Consider the following 17,886-nt stretch of genomic DNA (forward strand, 5'->3'; position numbering starts at 1 on the left):
TAACATCTCAAATGACATCACTGATGACATCACTGATGACATCACTGATGACATCTCATTTGACATCACTGATGACATCACTGATGACATCAATGATGATATCATTCATGTGATAATACGATGCACCTCCTCACACTCTAATATAACCTTTGATACACCCAGTGTTAAATACAGACTACCATTCTTGAAACCATTGACACACCAATACCAGTTACTACATACGCACTCACTGATTCCTAGGTCTACACACACATTCACTCATTCACCCATAGAATCACTCATACATACAGTCACTTATCAATACAACACTATCAAATGCACTCATACACCTGTACAGAAACTCACACACTGCCACTCATCCATGGAGTTACTCACGCACCTAGTCAGGCATGCAAAGAATCAATCACAATTCCATTTCCTCAACTATACAGTTATACACACAACACCTTACTTATTCAAACATATACTAACACATACTTACTCTCTTATACAATCACTGATACAAGTACACAACGATCCATATAGCAACTCGCACATTCACTGGCTCTCATGTATAGTAATTTATATATGCCAACTCTCACATGCACTGTGTTTTACATATGTACTTACTTGCACATGTAGCACTGAGATATCCATTCACTCACCAACACACCCATGCACACAGTCAACCGCCCATATAGCTGTTTCCACATGCACTTTTAAACTAATACACCTAGTAAATCAACTGCTCACACATCTATGCACAGAGTCACACACCTCCCAGCCTCCCACACACACACGCCGTCTCCCATTCAAATACTTGGGCAACCAATCAATAACCCATATAGCCACTCTTATAGCTACTGATCAACACATGCAGCAGCTTACAGAACAGACATACTGATGCACACGTTCAGACAGTTTAGTCACTAACCCATGCATTTAGTAAGACACATTTAATCACTCACTCATACAGTCAGTCACGCACCTACTAAATCCTTCATCCAGACACTTATACATCCACTCATTCTTCAATATGTAAAACATATTTAAACTTTACAGAAACACACAGTCACTGGATGATGTCATCAGTGATGTCATCAGTGATGTCAAATGAGATGTCATCAGTGATGTCATCAGTGATGTCACTGACCATGTCATGAATGATATAATATGTGACATCATCAGCAGTGGATTGCGGGTGCGCGAAATATAGTTAGTGCAACTAACTATATAGGAGCAATTTCAATGGTTTTTTAAATGCTAATTCCTAACTATATAAGGCCTGAAACCTATGGTTTTTTAAGTGAATATATATATATGTATTTCTCACCAAAAGACGCGGCATTCTGAGAAAAATGTAATTTGGAAATGTTTTATTTAAGAAAGCTCAACCGACGTGTTTCAGCCTCCACGGCTTTGCTCACGGTTAGTGAGTCCTTTCTCTATTGCACTATTTGTACACCCACCTGGCCTCAATGTGGCATTGTGGGTAATGTAGTGTGCAAATTAAAAATCACAAAAGTTCATGAAAGGAAATCATAGACTTTTCACACAAGCAAACATTGATTAGAATTAATATAGTATCAATCAAAGTAATATCACTTTGATTGATACTATATTAATTCTAATCAATGTTTGCTTTCTCAGAGTGCCGCGTCCTTTGGTGAGAAGTAGAATTCAGGGTCTGGGTCCGACCCCTATGCCGAGCACCCGCTGCCAGTGTGCGTCTGAAAATCACGGACCACTCTTGTGGAATGGAATATATATATGGCCCGCAAGCGTTACGGGAGTCGCTAGGATGGAAGGAGACTCCCCGACCGCCCCGCATGAAGCCTGAAACAGAGAACAAGCTGCAACCTGCAGCCCATACTTGCATGGGGATATGCTCCTACTTCATGGGTGTTCCTGACTCTGCGACGGGCCGACTTGCGAGGCAGGGAGTGTGGGACGTGAAGAAAAACACCAACGAAGCCCAGAACAATTGCTGCAGTCCTTACCTGAAAATGTGGCATGTCAGCTGCTCAATGGAGAGAAAAGGCAATGCTGACAAACGGAACCACCGCCAGCAAGTGAGAAACACTGAATGCTGGGAAATGCAGTCCACCTCTGGAGGCAGAGATGACTCCGTGCCACAAATTCCATGTAGCCTACACTACTTTAGTGCATAGGAACTGATAAAGGATTTAAAATGGGGACTACGAGTAACAGAGGCAATTTTAAACAGAAGGGCATTTGAAAAAGGAACCCTCCGAAACGAGTCATGCCCAATGTTTTTAATGAATAAATAATGGTGCTTCATGAGCCCCGCTGTGTCGCCTCGTTCTTCTTCAGCTGAGGAGGAAGCCTTGGGAATATAAGTTTCCAGGGAGAAACGAAACGCGTCGAAAAAGTCCTAATCCTGCTGTCCTAACTAAACAAGCATTTGCAATGCAATAGGTCTCGCTTTATTTAAGTTTGAGCTATTAGCATTGTAAATGCTAATGTTTTTTGCTTTATGCTATAGTTATTTTATTTACATAAAAAGCTACATTTAAAGTATTTGTTGTTAAAATTATTTATGCAGTATCTAAATTTGTTTGCATAAAAGAGTACAAGAATATGTAGTAAAAAAGTCAAACTTTTTTATGGAAATTGACCAAATGTTCATTTGTACATTTAAATTTCAAATAGGTAAGTGTAAACATCACAAATATATTGTGCAAACAGTGCAAAATATTTTAGTCATAAATATTTTTGTTTTAGGAGGTAGTTTGTAAGAAAATGATTGTAAAAGGCAAACACTCTAATTAAAATGTAACATATAACAGTACAGTTATTGCTAGTAAACATACATTAGTTGTATAGTATAATTGTAAACATCACAAATATATTGTGCAAACATTGCAATGGTGTTGTACTCTATTAATGTATTTTTTTTCAGAACATAGTTTTTTAAGAAACGATTGTAAAAGTATTACACTCTCAATAAAGTGCATTATATAAAAGTACAGCTATGCGCAAAAATAGTTTTCTTTGTATAAATGTCATTTTAAATTACTTTTTAAGAATAACTTCAAATATGAAAATAAACATGTGTCAAGTTTTCAGGCAAGAAAACAATTCTTAGTACTTCAAGAAATTTTTTGTTGTTGTTGGTGTTTCCTTATATTTCTTCAAGGACATCAGTTATGCATCCATTGCAAAACAAAACTTTTAGCTTAATGGGTAAATAAGGCATCAAAGCATCTTCAAAGTTATCAGTATCTGGTTCTATTCCTAAATAGTCCATCAAAGCAATATTCACAATGTCTATTGACTGTAAAGTTTTGTTTGTTCCTACTTGAGCTGTCATTGTAGTATTTTCCTGTAATGTTTTTTCAACTCCATATAAGGTGACGAAATTGGCAATGCAATAGGTCTCGCATTAGGAAAGTTTGAGCTATTGGTACCGTAAATGACAATACTTTTTTTTTTATGTGTTGGTTTTGAAAATAGCGAAATTAATAGCTTTGTCATTTACAATGCCAATAGTTTTAACTTTTGCATATGTGACACCTATAGCATTTGTAATGCAATATGTGTTGTATTTACGTGACCTAGATGTATTGATATTACAAATAAAAATGGCTTTTAATTTTTTTAAGAATTAATACTGAAATAAATATTATTGTAATTTATAATGGTGTGTGCAGGTGCAGTGTGTGTGCAGGTGCAGTGTGTGTGAGGGTGCGGTGTGTGAGTGTGCGGGGTGAGGGTGCGGCGTGTGAGGGTGCGGCGTGTGAGGGTGCGGCGTGTGAGGGTGCAGTGTGTGTGTGTGTGAGGGTGCAGTGTGTGTGCGGGTGCAGTGTATGTGCGGGTGCAGTGTATGTGCAGGTGCATTGTGTGTGTGCGGGTGCAGTGTGTGTGTGCGGGTGCAGTGTGTGTGTGCGGGTGCAGTGTGTGTGCGGGTGCGGTGTGTGCGGGTGCGGTGTGTGAGGGTGCGGTGTGTGAGGGTGCGGTGTGTGAGGGTGCGGGGTGTGAGGGTGCAGGGTGTGAGGGTGCGGGGTGTGAGGGTGTGGGGTGTGAGGGTGTGGGTTGTGAGGGGGTACTGTGTGTGTGGGTGCGGTGTGTGTGGGTGCGGTGTGTGTGGGTGCGGTGTGTGTGTGTGCGGTGTGTGTGTGCGTGTGTGTGTGGTGTGTGTGTGGGTGCGGTGTGTTGTGTGTGAGTGTGCAGTGTGTGAGGGTTCAGGGTGTGTGAGGGTGCGGTATGTGAGGCTGCGGTGTGTGAAGGTGCAGTGTGTGTGTGAGGGTGCAGTGTGTGCGAGGGTGCGGTGTGTGAGGGTGCGGTGTGTGAGGGTGCAGTGTCTGTGAGGGTGCAGTGTCTGAGGGTGCAGTGTGTCTGAGGGTGCAGTGTGTGTAAGGTTACGGTGTGTAAGGTTACGGTGTGTGAGGTTACGGTGTGTGAGGGTGCGGTGTGTGAGGGTGCGGTGTGTGAGGGTGCGGTGTGTGAGGGTGCGGTGTGTGAGGGTGCGGTGTGTGAGGGTGCGGTGTGTGAGGGTGCGGTGTGAGGGTGTGGGGTGTGAGGGTGTGGGTTGTGAGGGTGCAGTGTGTGTGCGGGTGCAGTGTGTGTGCAGGTGCAGTGTGTGTGTGCGGGTGCAGTGTGTGTGTGCGGGTGCAGTGTGTGTGTGTGGGTGCGGTGTGTACAGATGCAGTGTGTGTGTGCGGGTGCGGTGTGTGAGGGTGCGGTGTGTGAGGGTGCGGGGTGTGGGGTGTGAAGGTGTGGGTTGTGAGGGGGTAGTGTGTGTGGGTGCGGTGTGTGTGTGTGCGTGTGTGTGTGGTGTGTGTGTGCGGGTGCGGTGTGTTGTGTGTGAGCGGGTGCGGTGTGTTGTGTGTGAGTGTGCAGTGTGTGAGGGTTCAGTGTGTGTGAGGGTGCGGTGTGTGAGGGTGCGGTATGTGAGGCTGCGGTGTGTGAAGGTGCAGTGTGTGTGTGAGGGTGCAGTGTGTGCATGAGGGAACAGTGTGTGCGAGGGTGCAGTGTCTGTGAGGGTGCAGTGTCTGAGGGTGCAGTGTGTGTGAGGGTGCAGTGTGTGTAAGGTTACGGTGTGTGAGGGTACGGTGTGTGAGGGTGCGGTGTGTGAGGGTGCGGTGTGTGTGAGGGTGCAGTGTGGCTACAGACATGCCATCCCTAGAAACAATTTTGGGAGCACAAGTTTCATTTTAACGTAATTCGAGGAAAATGCGAAACCCACTTCTGAATAATCACACGGAAACTGGTGAGTGCTACTTAAGAAAGGGTTTCTCAATATCATGCCCACTGCAGCTGCTCTTTCTGCGCGCCGGACCACGCGCACTATCAAATAATGATAAAGAATCGGACCTGCTCTGAATATATGACGTGCTGCGCTAGGCACACTCGCTACCAGCAAGAGTGAAACAGTGAGAGGTATACACACATCTGCAAAACAAAGAGTCTGTCCAAGATCTGCGAAAGGCAACGTTGACAATTAACGAGGTAAAATAATGCAGCCATAAGCAGAGGGGAGGGAGGCCCCCCAGCAGCTCCCCTCGCTGGCTGCTGAATCCGCGGCTTTTGGGTATCAAGCACCGATCCCATAATTCAATCAGAGGCCTCTACGTGCAGGCAGCCTTAATGTGCACAGACACCACACCTGTGTCAGAGGCAGGCTCGCGCCTTTCATCACAGCCTCCCAGTTAGCCTCTGCTGCCTGCGGGCGCTGCCTGCTGCTGCACACCAGTCCGGGTGCCTGGCGCGGGACCCCGGTCATGTGAGCACTAGACCTTTCCGCGCTAACTTTGTTACAGGCAGGTTCATATGCATGCGCGTCTGCAGAGGGGGCTCTGCGTGTCGTGTCCGCTCCCTACCCCCAGGCCCGGCCGCCCCCATCCCCGCTTGTCAGTGGAGGGCATTCAATGCTAGTGCGCACAACACACCCGTAAAATGTGTACATGTTTGTTTGTGTGGGCCCAGTAGTGTAAGAGTCATACATGCGCCTGCCTTTAGATGTACGAATGCGTGTAGTGGTTATTCACCAGACATGCCGAAAACCGCACACAGCAAAAAAATTAGATATAATGCATGTAGGAATATGTTGCGGCTATCATAGCGATAAAAGCATGTGCGGCCTTGTCCTACATGTAATGGGGTTAGTGTTTTGTGAGATGATGTCTTTTTGGACATGAAATGGTTTATTTTGAATGAGGGCGCTCGATTCTTACAGCAGGCACAATGCCATGACTGCACCACCTTTCTGTGAAGCAGCTGTTCTTCAGGAGCGTCTTGTATTCGGGGGAGGCCTTCTTTGGGTCATTGTTTTAAAAGTGCAGCAAGCACGTGACCTACAGTGATGTTGCGCAAATGACCGATATGCGGTGGGGCAAAAAGTATGCTTCAACTCAGGCAGACACACATTTAAAAGCAGAAAGAATCTGACCCAGAGCGTTGAGGGATGTCGCAGAGGAAATAACAACCGCGTACAGTGAGCACCGACTATCACGATCGACGAAGACACGCCCCCCTGCAAGGAAACATCATTATTTTTGACTTATGAAACCCGACACATTAAGAAGGCATCAGACCGAAGAGGAGGTGTGGCTGTGATCTATTTATTTCGTGTTCGTGAGAATGCCCATAGTAAAACCGAAACAGTGGAAACAAACACGCTGCGGCGGCGGCGGGGGGGGGCGGCGGGGGGGGAGGAGGGAGGAGGTGTGGCTGTGATCTATTTATTTCGTGTTCGTGAGAATGCCCATAGTAAAACCGAACAGTGGAAACAAACAAGCTCACACAAAGAAAGAAACATTGTAAAAGAAACTGAAGGCAAAAAGCTCGTGCACGCAGCTCAATCCAGCCAAGGATAAGCTCGTGACAGTTTCTTGTCCTTCATTCCCCCGTGTCAGCTAGCTATAAGTCTCCAGCCTGGACGCATCCTTCGGATGCAATTTCCAGGCGAGACCTAATAAACGGCTCAAAAATGAAAACGAAGTCCCATGTGCGACTCAGTTTCTCTTCGTATGGGGAGATAGTGTGGACATATATATATATATATATATATATCGTCACACTGCTCCTTCGTTAGAAAGAAAACGGGCACACTCCTTTTGAGTTTCTCCACAATTCCATTTATTTCAAACTTATTGGCAAGAGATGAAAAGCATTCGATCAACGCGTTTCGATGCCCCCAGCATCTTGTTCACGATCAACTTCCTGCATTTTTTTCATCATATTTAAAGCAGTCACATGGTGATTTCATCATTTCCTAGCTGTGCTGCTAGGCATTATGGTAATTGTAGTTTTAATTAAAACCTAATCATAGGACACAGACCATTATAGTTCATTGGAAAACAATATTGCCTTGTTTTCCTGGGGTTACATTTGATCGTTTTATAGTCCGTTTTATATCCCTCCAGTGGGATGAGTTTATTGGAAAACAATATTGCCTTGTTTTTCTGGGGTTACATTTGATCTTCCCTTATTTTACAGTCTATTTTGTATCCCTCCAGTGGGATTTGTGTGTTAGCATGACTCCACTGCAACTTTACTGATTGTTCTTTTTCAAATAGTTCCAATTGCTTCCCAATTGTTCTTTTTTCATGAATTCTTAGGTCCAAAATCATTTGTCCATGATGTTCCTGATTACAAATGAATGTATAACTCCTCCGATTGGTTCAGGCCGTACGGATTTAAAGTTCTAAAATTTATTATGTGGCGTGACTCTTTTCGCCTTAGGGTTTTTTCCTCGGTCCCCTCCCCGAATGTGTTTAGGAATTGCCTCTATGCCAAAAAATTTCAATTTCAGATAGTCTCCATTATGTACCTGCTCCATATGTTTGGCCACGGCATTTGTGCGATCTTTGTGTGTCGTTGCTCTCGCATGTTCCATAATGCATTTCTTCAATTAGCCCTTTGTGCTTCCCACATACATAAGTGGGCATGGGCATTCTATTCCATAAACGGTGAATTCCGTTTTACAGGTTATTAGTTGGAGTATTTTCCACGTTTTGTTGTTTGGTAATTTTACTTCTTTAGTTGTTTTTGCAATTTGGCACATTTTACATCCGTGACACTTTATAAATCCAGTAGTTTTGAGCCAATCCTTCTTATTGTCTTTTTTAGTTTTACAGTGGCTGTGGATGAGGAGATCTTTCAAATTTGGGGCTCTTTGGTAGGTTACCGTCGGGTGTTTTCCTACTATTTTGCCAACCGTCTCATCCAGATGTAATATCTTCCAATTTTTCCTCAGGATGTTTACAAATACTTTGCTGCATTCTGAGAAATCTGTGATTAACCTGATTGGTTCTTGTTCGTCTGTGTTTTGAGTTTGTCTTCTAAGGCATTCCGCTCTTGGTTTTGCATTTGCCCTCTTCCAGCACTGTTCTACATTTTCTTGGTTGTATTTCAGATTTTTGAATCTTCTTTTTGTATCTGTGCTGTGTCTTTCCCATTCCGTTTCCTCACTGCATATGCGTCTTATACGGAGGAATTCCCTGTATGGGATGCTGGAGATCAGTGAACTCTGATGAAAACTTGTTGCTTCCAACGTGGCATTTGTTGCAGTTAGTTTTCTATGCAGGGTCGTTTGGATGTGATTGTCCTTGATATATATATATATGTATCAAGGAAAGTTATCCCGTGGTTACTGATGTCGTAGGTCAAGTTTTTCCCTGTCATTTTGCCATTGTTGGTTGTGTGATATTCCTTGAATTCTTCTGGGGAGCCATCCCAGATGATTAACAAGTCGTCAATAAATCTTATCCAGCACATGATTTTGCTGGTCATGTTGTAATAATGGGCAGTTGAAAACGTATAGCTAATGCATAATTCCTATTAATGCCGCAGGAAAAAAAACGCAAATTCGGATAACAGAAGGAAAAACGAATCAAGACGCTTCCAGCTAGCAACAGGGGAACAGATATATAGCTCCTCCAGACTCCATGATGGGGCTATAATCAATTTGTTTTAAGGTATTATAATTCAAAACCTTTTTGACTTTAACAGAAAGAAGCCAATGAGCCTATAAATTGAGCATTACTCTAATATCCCGTGCATTTGTCTATTCTCAGCAAGTGTGTATGTGAGTACATTACCCATACGGTGGTCACCCCTGGTACAGCGAACCTATCCAGTTCATGTAAACATCTGGATCCAGGTATGACGCAGTGCCATTATTTTATTATAGGTTTCAGGTCTCTGATAAAGAATGGTTAACAATTCATGCCATAATATCTACTTTTTAGGTTGAAAAGCTTTTAATAAAATCCACTGAGCAGAAAATATGCAACTAATGGAATAAGAAATAGTTGTCATAAAAGGTAGATCTTTGCAACTAGATTCGCTCAAAATTTGAGGTATGTGATTAAATTGATTTCTGATTGTGAATCTATCGATGTCTCAATAACTATTATCGTTGGGTACAGACATTCATACCTATGATATGACATAACAGGGTAATGCAGTATGACAATTTTAGAATCTATCATACTAAAAGAGTGAGAAAGCCCAAATTGTTTGATTCGCTTAAATTTTTTAAGGATGTTATGGAAAAGTGATTCAACTTATTTACAAGCAATTAAATGTGATGTGAATAATTACCTGTAATACTAATGGGATACAGTGGAAGAATACCATGCGCCAAAGGTGTAAAACTATTTGTTTGATGTAAATAATAGGAGGGATTGAGACTTTGTTATAGGTCTATGATTATAATGACCCATAATAGATCTCCTTGGAACATTGTGTGATAAAGGAGCAAAAGCTAAATGTTGTTGTAAACGTCAGGATTAATTGGGACTCTGTCATAAGTCTGAAACTATTTTTAATTGTGGCATTCTTTTTTTAGTGATTTTAAAAACCGTCCTGAAGAAGGTGTACCTATCCATACAAGACACCGAAACGCCGCGTCGACTTTTGGTTTTTATTATAATTGTATGATTGTGTAATATTGAAATTATGTACTGTAATGAAATTTATTTTTTAATAAACTACTGTTTTTATCACTTATGCACATAAGGTTGTTTTGTAATGCTGCAGGACTTTATGCAATACTGAGTACCCAACGAAACTGACGCTCAGCTAGTGTTAAGCTAGTCTTATTGTTGTCACTTGACCATAGGGTTGTTCTTTGAGTCGGTGGTGTCTCACCTTATTAATTGAGGCAAGGAACACTTCGACATAAGGGATATCCTTAAGCTCAGGGACTGTTTTCCTTTTTAAAAGACTGATTCACCCTGTCCCATATTGGTTCATAGGGTACCTCCCTTGTTTGTTCTTTAACTTCACACAGTGCCATTAAAGATACCATCTTGAACAGCTTCATCTTACATCTCTGGCAAAACACTATTCACCTGTTTTCTGCCCGTTCCATTCTTCTGCAGGGTTCCACAGGGATTCATCTTTACTTGCCTTACATGATAATAAACCTGTACACAGAAGTACTGTTCAGACAATGAAACCTTAACAGGAAGCATTATGCTGATGAAAGCAAATATGTGTTGTGTTGTCTGCCAATTACACCCCAAACTTCAGTTTCATCCTCGATATCATTATCCAAGAGAGGCTCAGAAATATGAACTTCATGCCTTCCTTGCCTTCAGACATCCTCCACTAAAGGCCTAAGTTTTCTTGTTGACCCCTCATTGTCCTTCAAAGACCATACCAAAGAGAAAAGAACAGACAGCATGCTTTCAGCTTACAATAGAGTGCAATATCAAGTGTTTCCTCCCTCATATGATCTTCGGTTCTACATGTCTGGGCCCTTGTTCATCACACATGGACAGAGGCAACACACTACTCACCTGACAGAATACTCACCAACATGAATTAAAGCTATTCTTCATGCAACAGCTCAACTAATCTTGACCAGCATGAACCCACAAACAAATGGTATATGTGCATTGCCTCGCTCTCCCTGTAAGAAGAGAACTTTGCGTTCGTTCTGTGACCTGTAGTGCACTACCTCTGAGTAAAACAGACTACCTTTGTTCTAAACTCAATATTTCCAGTTGTGCCCACACTTACTAGGAGCAACACCCTAGCAAACAAGTAAATCCAAAATACCCAAAAAGAGCACACATGCCAAGAGAAATTCTCTTCATGTGGATCAAGATTCTGAAGGGCTGGAGTACGATAGTTCCAGAACTTCCCATTCACTGATGTAACTCAGAAAAGATCCAGAGATCACCGCCGTGCTACAATATTAGAGTAAAGCCAGTCATTTCCCTGTTCCCTCCACTGTGATTTTGTACATACCTGCATGTATCTGCACCTTTACATTAATGCTATGTATCTTTTTGCTAGCTATTGCTCTCCTGAACAACTGCTGTAATTTAAAGGACTCAATCAGATCTTGGTAATATGAGCAGTGAATCTGTTTAATTCTGATGTCTGCAAAATGATATTAAAGTATGTGTTTACATTTTCCAACGTAGCTTGGTAACCACTGACTGCAAAGGAAGCCAGGAAAGGCCTCATAATACCCCAACCCCTCCCCTGGATGCACCTCCCAACAAGCCTCTCCAAATCATCACCCAAACCTCCCACTGCCTGCCTGGTCTCCGCAACACCCACACATCCGTACATCCTTACGACCTGCATATGCAACCCCAGCACCCCATAATACACGTAATCCCTCCCACGTGTACACCCTTTACAACATCACATACATCACTAGTCATCTCTCAGGTTCATCTCCTTCATTCACATCCCTCCGATCTTTCCAGCACACAACCACCCCCAACATCCTTGTTCAAAACCACTGCTGGGCTTTTTCTTAATTATTTTGTGTTCATCCCCTCAGCCCCATGTTCATCTCACTGTAAACCCTAAGGAAAATGCTACTTACCAGTATGCATCTGTTCTTGGCATGTAGGGCTGCTGACATTCATATCTTAGCATAGATCGCCGCCTAGTGTTGGGTCCGGATGTTTGCACCTTGTTGTCTTGGAAGAGTCTTCGAAGTATCACGAGATAGGTGACTCCTCCCCTGGACTACAGTGCCCATGGGCATCTTCAGATTGTTTTTCGCCATTGTGGCAAGGATGGAGTATAGGAAAGTAAGAGATGACAATGTAAATGTATGTAGAAGAAATAACCCTGCAGCTGTGACAGGCAGGGTGGGCGATATGAATGTCAGCAGCCCTACATGCCAAGAACAGATGCATACTGGTAAGTATAATTTTCCGTTCGAGTTATGTGGGCTGCTGAATTCATATCTTAGCATAGATGTATAGCAGTTTCTCCTCTAGCGGTGGTCGCCTGTACCAGCTGCAGTGGTCTGAAAAAGTGTTTCAAGGACAGCCTGACCTACAGCAGCTTGTTGCTTAGCTTGCACGTCAACACAGTAGTGTTTAGTGAAAGTGTGTATGGTAGACCATGTAGCTGCTTTACATATGTCTTCTAGGGGAATATTTCCTAGGATAGCCATGGATGCTCCCATTTTGCACGTTGAGTGGGCTTTTGGGGGAACTGTTAAAATGCGCTTTGCCTTTTGATAGCATATTTGAATGCATTTAACTATCCATCTGGCTATTTCTGTCTTAGAAATGGGATTACCCTTATGTTGTGGTGGAAAGGCAACAAATAGTTGCTTTGTCTTTCTGAATGATTTTGTTCTGTCAACGTAATATAGCAGAGCTCTTTTAACGTCTAGTGTGTGTAGAGCTCTTTCGGCTACTGATTGCGGGTTTTGAAAGAAAACTGGCAATTCTATGGACTGATTGATGTGGAAAGTGGAGATAACTTTTGGCATAAATTTAGGGTTTGTACGAAGCACTACCATGTTGTGGTGTATTTGCATGAAAGGTTCCTGAATGGTTAGTGCCTGTAGCTCACTCACTCGCCTGAAGGAGGTAATGGCAATTAAAAATGCCACCTTCCATGTTAAGAATTGTAGTTCACATGAATGAAGTGGTTCGAAGGGTGGTCCCATGAGTCTGGTGAGTACTACGCTTAAGTTCCAGACTGGCAAAGGTGGATGCTTTGGAGGGATATTTCTTTTAAGTCCTTCCATAAAAGCTTTGATAGGTGGTATTCTGAACATGGACACATGCCTGTTTTGAAGATATGCTGCTATAGCAGCAAGGTGTAGCCTTATGGATGAGTATGCTAGATTACATCTTTGAAGATGTAGCAGGTAACAGATTATGTTTTGTATGGAGGCATCTAATGGATTGGTTTGGTTATTACAAATACATTACAAATCTTTTCCATTTAGCTGCGTAGCATGCTCTGGTAGTGGGGCGCCTTGCTTCTTTGATAATGTTCATGCAGTCTGGAGGCAAGTTAAGATATCTGAACTCTAAGACCTCAGGAGCCAGATCGCTAGGTTCATCTGATTGGGATCTGGGTGCCTGATTTCTCCATGGTTCTGTGTTAGCAATTGTGGCGAAAGGCGCAGCCTTTGGTGAGGAACTACTGAGAGTTCTAGGAGCATCATGTACCATGGCTGTCTTGCCCATGTGGGAGCAACCAGGATCATTGTGAGTGCCTGTTGCCTTAGTCTGCGTCCCACTAATGGAATCAGTGGGGTTGGTGGAAAAGCGTATGCAAATCTGTGGGAACCTGGCAGCAAAGGACGGGCATTTTGAGTTTTCGTTTGTGGCAAACAGATCTATTTCTGGATGTCCCCATCTTTGGAAGAATGGCTGGAGACCTTGAGGGTGAATCTCCCATTCGTGTATCTGTTGGCTGTGTCGGCTCAGTAGATCTGATATCTGATTGTATATTCCTGGGAAGTGTTCTGCCAGGAGAAAAATGTTTTTGGGGATCGCCCATTTCCATATGCTCTGTGCTAGGTGAGATAGCTGCAGAGAGTGTGCCCCTCCCTGTTTTTGGAAGTAGTACATGGCTGTCATGTTGTCCGTCCGGATTAAGACAGCCTTGTTGCACAAGTATTTCTGAAAGGCTTTCATTGCTAGAAATACTGCTAGTAACTAAGTAGTTTATATGTAGTGTCTTTTGCTTGACTGTTCAGAGACCTTGGACTGTATATTGAAGGAGATGGGCTCCCCAACCGGTCAGTGATGCGTCCGCTGTTAATACTACTTGTGGAACTGGCTCTTGGAACAGTCACCCCATGGAAAGGTTTTGTGGGTTCCACTGCAGAGAGTTGTAAGTGCGACTGTCTACCAACACTAGGTCTTTTAGTTGTCCTTGAGCATGGTTCCACTGCCGTGCTAGGCATTCCTGTAAGGGACGCATTTGAAGCAGAGTATGAGGGACAATAATATGCAGGAGGCCATCATGCCTATACGCTGCATGAACACTCGAGCTGGCAGGGAGTGTTGGATTTGAAATCTTTGAATGAGAGACTGTATGTTGGCTATCCTGGCTGGATTTGGATATGCTTTCGCCATTGAGGTATCTATTGTTGCTCTCAGATATTGTGTATGTGGGAGGGTTGCAGATGTGATTCTGGGTAGTTTATGAAAAATCCTAGACTGTGCAGGAGCTGGATTGTTTGAGACGTATAGCTTGCACACTGTGCGTATGGAGTTAGCTTTTATGAGCCAATCGTCGAGGTAGGGGAACACAAACACATGGATGTGTTGTCTTCTGAGGTGTGCTGCTACTACTGCTAGGCTACCCTGAAGGGGAGAACTTTGAATTGCTAGTGGTGACCTATTGTGAACCTGAGGTATTTTCTGTGAGCTGGATGTATAGGGATGTGAAAGTATGCATCTTTGAGGTCTAATGTAGCAAGGAAGTCGCCTTGCTGGAGTAGTGGGAGTACTTGTTGTAGAGTGATCATATGGAAATGCTCCGAGAGTATGTATTGGTTCAGAGGTCTGAGGTCCAATATTGGTCTGAGGGATCCGTCTTTTTTGGGAATGAGGAAGTATAGAGAGTATACTCCTGTCCCTTGATGTTGGAATGGGACTGGCTCTATGGCACCCTTTTCCAACATAGATAGCATCTCTTGATGTAACAGCGTGATGTGTTCCCTTGACATTGGACGTGTTTGGGCGGTATGCTGGATAATTTGTCTCACCCACCTGTCTGTCGTAATGGCGTTCCAGACTGGTAGGAATTGTGTTAGTCTGCCTCCGACTGGTGTTAAGTGGTCTGGAGGGAGTGTGAACAAGTCACTGTTTGTTGGCGGTGGAGGCTCTGGTGTTGTTACCACCGCATCCTCTGCCCTTGTTATTGTTCCTTCTATAACCTCCTCTATTGGAGCCACTATTAAAGGTTCCTTGTGTAGTACTTTTAAATGCTGAAGAGGTTTGGGATGTGTTGTCTTTGCCTGAGCCTTCGAAAAGAAGAGCGACAAATGGAGCTCCTGGACTGTTGAAATTGAAGTGCACCCATGGACTTAGCGGTGTCAGTATCTTTTTTCATCTTTTCTAAGATGGTATCAACAGCAGGGCTAAACAAGAAATCCTGGTTAATGGGTTGATTGAGTATGGTAGATTGCACCTCATTTTTAAAACCCGAGATGCGGAGCCAGGCATTCCGGCGTAGCAACACCCTAGTGTTGACAGACCTAGCGGCTGTATCAGCTGCATCAAGGGCGCATTTTATAGATGCGTTAGTGATGAATTTCCCTTCCTGTATTAGGTCATTTGCTTTTGCCTTAAAGGGTTCTGGTAGGTGTTGTAATAATCCCTCCAGTTCATCATATTGTGCTCTATCATAGCGTGCTAAGAGAGCTTGTGTATTTGCAATTCTCCAGGTATTTGCTGCCTGAGAAGCCACTCTTTTCCCTGATGCTTCTAAAATTTTGGTCTCCTTGTCAGGAGGGTTGGGGGCGCATCACCTGTTTGCGAATTTGCCATTTTCCTGGCATTAGATACAACTAGTGAGTCTAGTGGTAGCTGAGACTTGATATAAGAGGGGTTTGTAGGGGCTAGTTTATATTTCTTTTCAATTCTAGGATTGAGGACACGTGCCCTGGCTGGGTCTTTAAAGATGTCTGGTGCATACTTTAGTACTACCTTCAGCATAAGGAGTATACGGCGGCCTGTCCCGAAGGAGCTGATGGTACGTTACAGCATTATGTGTGTTCCGGCGGTACTGATATGTATTGCCTTGTCGAAAGTGATTTGCTGCCGGCCAAGACTGGTTGTGGGCGCGAAGCTGTGTATATGAGCACGTGTGTTAATAAAGGTTTTTGAAACTTAAAAACAAAAAAGCATAGGGAGTATACGTAAACTCTTCTCTGATGTTGAGAAGGTGTTAAATAGGAAATCCTCCTCTACAGGGTCAGTGTGCATTTGTATACTATGACACTGAGCTGCTCTGTCAAGTAGCAGGTTAAAAGCGACAGTGTCGTCAGTAGGGGATGGCTTTGTGGGGTATGGAGAGGGATAGGGTATGGGTTGTGTATCATATGGGTCATCAGGGTCATTCTGATCGTCCCATGTGTGATCTTGGTTTCCTTGATCATCAGGGTCTATAAAATCCTGTTGAGGATCTTCACCCATGTCTTCTCCCTCATCATAATGTGGGGGTGTAGGAGAATATGGAACATAAGGCATGTCAGGAGTGAAAGTAGGAGGTGTAAAAGGTCTTGAAGGGGATGCCCCAAAGTCCTTTTTCTAAGGAGGAACAGGAGAAGGAGCTTCAATGTCCAGTCTTCTCTTGTTCTTATTATAAACTGATATGTGTCCTGTATCAGGGTCTATATACTCTATATATACAGTTAATTTTGTTCTGGGCTCACTGGATCAGGATGAAAAAGTTCTTCTTCTGTCCGTGGCTTTGGCGCCAATGGTTTTGGATCGGTCACTTGTTTGTTTTTATTTTTCTGTTGAGCTTTTTTCGGCTCAACGTCCTTTGTCGGCTAGACTGCTCTTTTCGGCTCGACTGCCTTGTTTGACTCAACGACCTTCTTCGGTTCGACAGTCTTTTTCGGGTCGACTGCTTTTTTTGGCTCGATGTGTTTTTTCGGCTCAACAACTTTTTTTTCGGCTAGACGGCCTTTTTCGGCTAGACGGCCTTTTTCGGCTAGACGGCCTTTTTCGGTTCGACGGCCTTTTTCGGTTCGACGGCCTTTTTCGGTTCGACGGCCTTTTTCGGTTCGACGGCCTTTTTCGGTTCGACGGCCTTTTCCGGTTCGACGGCCTTTTCCGGTTCGACGGCCTTTTCCGGTTCGACGGCCTTTTCCGGTTCGACGGCCTTTTCCGGTTCGACGGCCTTTTCCGGTTCGACGGCCTTTTCCGGTTCGACGGCCTTTTTCGGTTCGACGGCCTTTTTCGGTTCGACGGCCTTTTTCGGTTCGACGGCCTTTTTCGGTTCGACGGCCTTTTCCGGTTTGACGGCCTTTTCCGGTTCGACGGCCTTTTTCGGTTCGACGGTCTTTTTCGGTTCGACGGTCTTTTTCGGTTCGACTGTCTTTTTCGGTTCAACGGCCTTTGGCTCAGCGGCAGTCTTCGGATCAACGACTTTCTTTGGGTCGATGACCTTTTTCGGGTCGACGAACTTCTTTGGCTCAGTGACTTTCTTTGGGTCAACAGTCCTCTTTGGATTGACTACCTTCTTCGGGTCGACGTTCTTTTTCGGATCGACGCCCTTCTTTGGCTCGGCGGCCTTTTTCAGATCGACTACTTTTTTAGTGTTGGCGCCCTGTCTCGGCTCTGCGATCAATTTTGAGTCAACGGCCTTCTTGGGAAATGTTGTGGCCGGTCCCGGGGTACCGGAAGGCTTGGGTATGGTCTTCGGAGCCGGGCCGGAAGGTCGCGGCTAAGGCTTTTGGGCGATGCTTTGACCGGAGCCTTGTCTGGCGGTGGAGGCAGGGTAGGGGCTTTGGTACTAACAGTTTGCCCCGGTGGGATGTCATCGGAGTCCGACTTGTCTTCTGCTGTAACTAGCTCTAGGTCGGAGTCCGCTGCCTCTGGGAGTTCAAGTTTGTCGTCGAAAATGTTTTCTGGTTCAGGTGCCTGTCGCTGCATCTCTTGTTGAGCAGCCCTTCAGTTCCAGATGGTTTTCTTCGAC

The 17,886-nt window shown here is 44.1% G+C and overlaps 1 protein-coding gene across 1 annotated transcript in view; it reads right to left on the reverse strand.

The window, feature by feature from the left end:
• The window catches only part of ZNF598 (zinc finger protein 598, E3 ubiquitin ligase), a 174,142-nt gene that overhangs the window by 97,227 nt on the left and 59,029 nt on the right, over positions 1 to 17,886 (reverse strand). The window lies entirely within an intron of this gene.

This window comes from Lissotriton vulgaris, chromosome 10 (assembly GCF_964263255.1).
Source record: "Lissotriton vulgaris chromosome 10, aLisVul1.2, whole genome shotgun sequence".
In the NCBI taxonomy this organism is placed as follows: Eukaryota; Metazoa; Chordata; class Amphibia; order Caudata; family Salamandridae; genus Lissotriton; species Lissotriton vulgaris.